General features: G+C 35.8%; 1 pseudogene across 1 annotated transcript; it reads left to right on the top strand.

Annotated features, from left to right (window-relative positions):
- Nucleotides 1–783: 783 nt before the first annotated feature.
- Nucleotides 784–7,260, top strand: LOC148584279 (TMV resistance protein N-like; annotated as a pseudogene). The gene is made up of 8 exons (XR_015912936.1): nt 784–1,449; nt 1,533–1,649; nt 1,757–2,087; nt 2,595–3,088; nt 3,619–4,714; nt 4,935–5,210; nt 5,312–6,562; nt 6,679–7,260. The product of XR_015912936.1 is annotated as a TMV resistance protein N-like (transcript).
- Nucleotides 7,261–8,885: the final 1,625 nt, after the last annotated feature.

The raw sequence follows: 8,885 nt of genomic DNA on the forward strand, positions 1-8,885 counted from the left end.
CATGGCATCCAAACCCACTATTGTAAGATCTAAAACAATGTAGGTGATGAAAAACCTGCAACCAAAATCTGTGTATAGCAGCACTACTTTATAGTTGTCTATTCCTTCACAGTTACAACTTCCAAGATGTTTTCTGAAGACAAAGAATTTTTTACTCTGCTTTCTTTCTGGGTTAGACTACGGGAGAGGGAGACCCCACTCAAGAGCCTTCCCGTTCCCTTCTCAACCAAAATTCTCTCTTTTTCTCATATAAAGAAAACGCATTATGCAATGGCAAAGCAGATTCCACGCAATTACTCATCACCACCAACCCAGCTGTTGACTCACCCAGTCAACAAAGACCCAGAACATCTTTCGTTTTATCTAAAAGAAAAGTGAAAAAACAAAAAACAAAAGAGAAAGCTCCGAGAAATTTTGAGGAGAACGTTTAGTCAAAAAGAATGGAGTTTTCTTCGTCTTCATCTTCATTCAGCTGATCTTTTCTCTCTCTCTCTCTCTCTCTCTCTCTCTCTCACAACCCAAAATTCTCACATTTCTCACTTCTCCCTTAATATTACCCTCCAATTCCAAACCACGATTTCTTCTGCAAACTACCCTGCCATCCTTTCTCTCTCTATCTACCACTCCACTACCCATGGGCCAAATCGTCAGTGTGATACGACAATGCTTGCCTTTGTGCTTTCCACTGCCAGAATCCGAACACCAAAACGAGGCCTCCCAGGTTGTCGGCATCGAAGACCAAATCGTGGCCTCCCAGGTTGTCGGCGTCCAAGACCGAAACGAAGACGGTAACTCACAGATCAAATAGAAACGGTTAGGTGTATGCATTTGTATTTATTTGTGTGTGATGGCTCCATTAGCCCGGGAAAGGTAACTTTTAGAATTAAATTGACTTGTGCTCCATAAGACTCGGTGCTCAAATATTTTCTCTTGCGTTTAATTTTGTTTCTAAAAAAAAATTATGTGAGCGGGTATAATGGCAATTTGATTGAGTAATTTATATGGCATATTGGTGTGATTGCGCAATTACTCATCACCCTAAGCTAGCAGCTGTTGACTTTTCCAGTGAAAGATGTAGATGCTCCCACAAAATTTAGCACACAACTCCAGTGATATATATCATATATTGCAGTCTTCTTCATCCCCAAATTCTCACTCTCAGGGAGAGAGAGAAACAGAGAGACCCATTTGAGTGACTGCTAGAAAGCTTTCATTTCCGCTTCCATTTCCACTATGTCTTGGTTCTCGGCCATATATAATGGAAGTTAAAGCCATTTTTTAAAAAAATATGTATATTGTTAAGTTGAAAAAGACTGAAGAGGAGTACATGTGCATGATACAGAAGAAGCAGCTGAGGCCACAGCAGGAGAAGAAGACGATGACGATGTTGCCTTCCAAGCCAATAGGGATGCACGTGTTACGGTCATAGCCAGATGTGAAGTAGACTCTGTGAGTTTAATTCTCATATATAAACTTTTTTTATGAGCTCAAACAATCACATGATTCTAATTTAATCAAAAGTTTTGCTGTAGATGACCGATGGATGCCAATGGGGAATATATGAGGTGACATCTCCTACTAAAGAATATCATATTACAATACACGTCTATGTTTGCATAGTGGATCCAGATTGCCCAGTTTGGAAATATGTATGAATATGTTATAGTCTTTATTTCACTTCACTTTGCTTCTCTTGGGTTTTCATTCATTTCTTGTATTAAATTTTCATACATGTTCTTTATTCTTTTGCAAGTAGGTTGGGAGATGCTCAGAGGACATGTCTATACACGTAACAACCTATTACGGCACACATAACCATCCACTTCCTGTCGGTTCAATTACTGCCATGGCTTCCGCAGCCTCAGCAGATTTCTTCAGGTTATTGGATTCAAGTAATCGCCTTTCAGAAGGAACCTACAGTTTCACCAAAGCATCTCTTCCTTACGATATGAATGACCCTAACGACCCTTCCCAAGGAATTGTTGTTGACCTTACAAGTCAATTCCCAATGCCCAAATCACCAGTGCGAGACCAAGACCAAAACCAGCCTCACAAGATTCTTCTCGGCGAATGCTCAAAGAAAGAAGGTACTGTATTCGCCGCACTCACATCTAATAGATATGCATATGTATTTGTGTGTTATAGCTTGATTAGCACGTGTTGCCATTTGATTTGAGTAATTTATTTGGCAAACTGATGTGATTTAGATGCTCCACAAAATTTAGCAGAGAAACTCTAGTGAAAGCCAAATATACTGGAGTCTTCTTCATCCTCAAATTTTCAAGGAGAGAGGAAGAGAGAAACAGAGAGACCCATTTGAGAGACTGATAGAAATCTTTCATTTCCACTAAGGCTTGGTTCTCCGCCATAGTGGAAGTGAAAGCTATTTTAAAAAAAAAACCATAAAAATCTAAGTTGAAAAAGAAACAGAGTGAATGATCCATAAAAAGAATTTGCATTTTGAATCAGGTTTAACGATTCTTTCTCATTTTTTAAATAGAAAGAAAAGAAAATAAAAAGAGGAAAATATTGATTGCACCCATTTTACAGGGTCTACCACTCCTGTTTCTCACCGGATTTGTCTCCTTTTGCAGTCCAATCAAACTCAACCACAACAAGTACCTCGCCTCATTGCAATTACGATGTTTTTGAGTTTTAGAGGTGAAGACACCCGCAAAAACTTCACCGATCACCTCTACTCTGCGTTTGTACAACTCAAAATTCGCACATTTCGAGATAACGAGGAGCTTCCAAGAGGAAAGACCATCTCTACGGAACTACTTAGTGCTATTCATGGATCAAAAATTTCTATTGTGATTTTCTCCCAAGGTTATGCTTCCTCTAGGTGGTGCCTCGATGAGCTTGTGGAGATCGTGCACTGTAAAAATACCGAAGGCCACACTCTTTTACCCATATTTTATCACGTGGACCCTTCAGATGTTCGAAACCAGACGGGAACTTTTGCGGAAGCCTTCGCTAGGCATGAAGAGCAGTTTCAAACTGACATGGAGAGGGTGCAAAGGTGGAAGGAAGCTCTTACTGATGCTGCTAATTGTTCCGGCTGGGATCTCAAATGCATTGCTAATGGGTATTACGCTATGGACTCTAGCTTGTACTTTTTCATACATTTTTTTTTCTTGGTCCTTTTATTTTCTTGTAAATTTTAGAAAAAAACTGATTTTTTTTTTTTTTTTTAAGTAACATTAAGCTAAATGGATTGAACAAAATTAGTGTTTGAGTTGAAAAGGTTTATGATTTTATGTTTAGTGCCGACTCTATTGGATATCAAGATCATACTATCTAGAGACAAACCTTTTTTTGTAGAATAATTAAGTCTAGGATTAAACTATTGTGCACTTGAGAGGAATGATATTGTAACCTTTTTTTGTGGGAAACAGTTAATGGCTTTTTCTGCTAAAAAAAAAAAATTGTTTCATGGCATGTCATCGGGAGAAGAAATTACATAGAAATATATTTCAATGATAATTATCACTAAATTTTATAAAACGTAATTGTTTGTCATGACGTATTATATCCTAAATGATTGAGATGATAACATCTTTATTAGTTTTGATGAGTCACAATTTTTTATCTTTGTGCTTATTTTATTGTTTTCAGGTATGAATCAAGATTCATCAGAGAGTATATTATTGAAGAAATTTTGTATAAAGTAAACCCCAGTCGCTTGAATGTTGCCAAATACCCAATAGGAATGGAGTCTCGTGTTCAGGATATAAAAGATTTATTAAATCTTGGAACAAGTGATGTTTGCATTGCGGGCATTTACGGAATGGGTGGTATCGGAAAAACTACCCTAGCAAAAGCTGTCTATAATGAAATATGTATTGCATTCGAAGGAAGCAGTTTTCTTTCAAACTTTAAAGAAAGCTCAGAAAAGTCTGATGGCTTACTTCATTTACAAGAGCAACTTCTTAATGATATCTTGAAAACAAATTTGAAGATTGATAATGTTGAAAGAGGAATTAGTATAATTGAGGAAAGGATTGGTGGAAAAAAAGTTCTTGTTATTGTTGATGATGTGGATGACTTTGAAAAACTACATTGGTTAGTCGAAAAGGAATGGCTTGGTCCGGGAAGTAGAATCATTGTAACCACTAGAGATGAACATGTGTTAAGTCCATCAAGAGCAGATAAAAAATATAAGCTCAGAGAATTGAATCGTTGGGAGTCTCTTCGACTGTTCAGTTGGCATGCTTTCAAAATGACCAATCCTAAAGAAGATTACTTAGAGCTTTCGATTGAAGCAGTGGCTTATGCTGAAGGTATTCCATTAGCTCTTGTGGTTTGGGGTTCTTTTCTTAAAGATAGAAGTGTTGTTGAATGGAAAAGTGAATTGGAAAGACTACGAATAACTCCAGATGACAAGATTCAAAAAATACTTAGAATAAGTTTTGATTCATTGAAGAGTCCTACAAATGACATATTCCTTGATATTGCATGTTTCTTTGTCGGTATGGACCAAGAATATGTTTTCAAAATACTTGATGGTTGTAATTTCTTTCCAGGAATTGGTATCCCTATTCTCATTCAGAGGTCACTTGTTACGGTTGATTTCCAAAATAAGATGATGATGCATAATCTGATTCGAGATATGGGAAGGGAAATTGTTCATAAAGAATCACCGAAACATCCAAAAAAGCGAAGCAGATTGTGGTTACATGAGGATGTCTTAAATGTATTGCAAAACCATACGGTAAGTGGTATATCTATATATCTTATAGTGCTTTTTTTCCACTATGCAATTTACAACATTTAAATGGTATGCAATCACATTTTAACATTTTCTAATCATGTTCAAATCACTATAGTATTCTCTTTTAAATTATGGTGAGAATATATACTCTAGTTCAAAGTTATTCTAGCTTTACACAAGATGAGGATGTGCATTGCTAACCAACCATCTATTTTGTCAGGGATCAGAAACAATCGAGGGTCTCATTTTAAATCTCCTTGTACTTGAAGATATACATTTGAAAACTGAAGCATTTACAAATATGAAGAATTTGAGATTGCTTGAAATCAATTCCGTACATCTCACAGGATCCTATGAATGCCTCTCTAAAGAGCTAAAATGGCTTTGTTGGCATAACTGCCCTCTGGAATTTCTACCACAGAATTTTCATCTAGAGAACCTTGTTATTCTTGACATGCAGCATAGTAATGTCAAACAAGTTTGGAAGAAGAAGAAAGTATAATAAATTTTACAGTGCTTTTTTTTTTTTTTTTTCCCTCTATTAATGTTAAATATTTAACTAACAAGAAATTATTTTTTCTTTATTTTGTTTCACAGATATTTAACAAGTTGAAAGTCCTTAATCTCAGCAATTCCAAATATCTCACCAAATCACCAGACTTCTCACAAGTCCCACAATTGGAGATACTAATACTTGAGGGTTGCACAAGCTTGGTTCAGGTTCATGAGTCCATTGGATATCTCAAAAGACTTGTTTTGCTGAATTTACTAAAATGCGAGAACCTTAGGAATCTTCCAAGCAGCATTTATAACTTAGAATCTCTTAAAACTCTTGTCTTGTCCGAGTGCTTTAATCTTAAAAAGTTGCCGGATTACTTGGGGAATATGATGGCTTTAACGGAGCTGCATGTGGAGAACACTGCTATTAAGCAACTACCGTCTTCCTTTAGCCTTTTGAAGAATCTTGAAACTTTGTCATTACGTGGAAGTAAATGCCTCATCGAATCACCAAAATTCTTAGAAACCTCCTGCCTAAAGAAACTGATTCTTGAAGGTTGTATAAGCTTGGTTGAGGTTGATAAGTCTATTGGACTTCTAAAAATACTAAAGGAACTAAATTTACGGCGATGCAAGAAGCTTAGAAATCTTCCAAGTAGCATTTCTAACTTAGAGCTTCTTGAAACTCTTGTGTTGTCTGATTGCTTAGAACTTGACAAGTTACCGGAACAATTGGGGAATATGAAGGCTTTAAAATTATTGTTGGCAGGCAGAACAACTATTGAGCAACGACCATCCTCTTTGGGTCTTATGAGGAATCCTGCAATTATGCCGTTACTTGGATATGGAGTACCATCCTCATCATGGATATCACCCAAAAGCTCCAAGCACACAAGTTTGTTACCTTTCCTATCTGAATTATGTTCTTTGACAAACCTGACACAGCTAAATCTCAGTGGGCGTAATTTGTCTGAAGATGAGTTTCCTGATGAATTTGGACTTTTATCTTCACTCGAAATATTGGATTTATCGAGAAACAATTTTCGTAACCTACCTAATTGCATCAACTACCTTCCTGAATTGTGGCATTTGGATTTGGATGAGTGTAATACTCTTCAATCAATCTCAGTCCCCTTAAATGTACAGGTTTATGGAATTTTGACAGCAAATGACTGCACATCATTAGAAAGAATCTTAACTTGGACGAACAAGAGTTTAGGATCTTTGTCCCTTAATAATTGCCACAAACTGGTTGAGATTCAAAGTTCGAAGAGTTTTCGATCTGGAGCATGTCTTCACATGGGAAGGTGCAACAATCTATCACCTGCTTTTAGGGAGGATGTTCTCCAGGTTCTTTCTCTCTCTCTTTTAATTATCATGTAAACACTTTTTTTTTTTGAAATAGATGTCGTGCAGGACAAATTATGACGTAAACAGTTTTTATTTTTTTATTTTTTTTCAAATAGATGATCTACAAGGCAGATGCCGGTTGTTCCCTTTGCCTTCCCGGAAGTGAGATTCCAAATTGGTTTAGCCATCGGACAACCGGTTCTTCAATATCCTTTCGTGTACCTTCCTTATGGGATGGTAAAATCGGCAAGATGCTGCTTTGCGTTGTTTTTGCAGCAAACAAGGAAGCACCCAGAGACCCATCTCGACTGAGTAACTTCGTCTGGAGATTACGTAATAAAACTAGAACTCACCAACGGGACTTCAACATAGTGTCCACAGCTGATCGCTTTTTTGGTAGCTGTGAACATCAAATATTTGTACAGGCGGCAGAATTGAGGAAGAAAAGTGGAGACGAAATAGAGGTGTCCATCGACGTCCCGGATATAGAGCTTAAGGGTGAAATACAAGTGAAGAAGTGTGGGATTCATCTACCAGTTAATGAGCCAAGTGTAATTGATACGAGTGGAGACAAAATAGAGCGGTTCTTCGTCACCAGGGCAGTCTCGGTTTATGCAGACGACATGAGTATAATACCATTTGATTGCGCAAATGCTATAGAAGTAGATGAAAGTGATTTTTATGCTGATCATCTATAGATGATGATGAGGTCCCACCCATCAGCAAATCCACATGCAGCACAATTCCCCCCAAATATAGATCCTTTTTATGTTTTTTATTATTATTATTTTAATTAAAGGAGTGTCTTTTCTTTTCTTTTTTCTTTTTTTTTTTTCCTAAGCTAGTCGAAGTTGTATTTGTTAATAAATAATGTTTACGTTACTCTCATCGCCTATCAAACTCTATTTTTGCTTGCATTGTTGGATAATTGATTTACAAAATTTTGAATATATAGAAAATCAAATAAATGCTGTATTTTCTCAATTTTTTATTTTTTATTTTTTATGAAAGCTTGAATATTGAGGTTATTTTCTTCCCTAGATTTGTTGCTACGCACACAACGATCCATCCGGCATCATTATGGTCCGTTTAGAATTGCGATTTTAATAAGTGTAATTTTAAAATTTGCGTTTTTGAAATCACTATTTTTTAATATCGCAAAAATGTTTGGTAAAGCATGTTAAAAAATAATTTTTTATTAAATATTTGTTATGAGAAATCGTTATTTTAGTTTAAATTCGCGTTTTTTCAAATAAGCACTTCCTAACTTGCTTATATAAATTGTAGATTTTTTTTTTTAATTTTAAATTAAATGTTTTTTAAATCGCAATATCAAACGTCTTACATTTTGCGATATCTTTTAAAAATGCAGATTATTCTTACGAAATCGCTATCATAGACGCACCCTTAGGATTTTTATTGGGATGAAAAACCATTATGGACTTGCAAAAAATATTTTAAGGAAATATTCTTTATATTTTTCTACCATTTATGTGACACCTTTTTTTTTCTAGGCATTTATGTGACTATTATTGTCATTGAAACGCATGACTATCTTTTCCTTCCCGTGTGTCACCTTATCGGAATGATAATCTATCATTCAATTGATGGACACATGATGAACTTGTTCATTATGGAACTCCGAGTTGTGTGGAAAGTTGTTTTGGAATTTTTTTTTTTTTTTAAAAAAAAGTATTTATTTTCTTTACATGCAACTATTTAAATCAACTCAAAACTATTCCAACAAGGAAAACAACTATCAACACCTTCATGGCTGGATCATCAAGCTTGGTAAACTCATACAGAACATATACTTCAATCAATCAATTAATGTATTGTTCACTTCATGACACTTTCTTTGCATGCTACAAAAATCCAAGAAATTAACCAATCCGAAATCACCATCCATTTCGATCATCAAAATTACAAAAGTTATGCATTCCCAACAAAATAAACACCCATCTCATTCCATCCTCAGAATCGGTTTCATGCATAACCATTAATTGAAGTTGCAAAAATCAATATTCAAGCACTAACTCAATCATACTAAATCTGTCAAAGCTCAAATAATTAGCATCATCCATATATATGTATATTTTTACATGCAACCCATAATCAACATTATTCACATCGTGGAAGACATGGCCCAACTCAAGGAACAATCAACAAGACTTCATCATTTACACCAAATCGAAATACTCAAGCAATGAACCACATAGTCCCCAAGTATGTTCCGTTTCTTACTCAATATTAGCCAAGTGGCCTTTAACTCAATCAAGACTAGTGTAAATGGGTTGCTGGACAGCACAAGACAAGTGCTGTC

This window comes from Corylus avellana, chromosome 8 (assembly GCF_965113065.1).
Source record: "Corylus avellana chromosome 8, dhCorAvel1.hap1.2, whole genome shotgun sequence".
In the NCBI taxonomy this organism is placed as follows: Eukaryota; Viridiplantae; Streptophyta; class Magnoliopsida; order Fagales; family Betulaceae; genus Corylus; species Corylus avellana.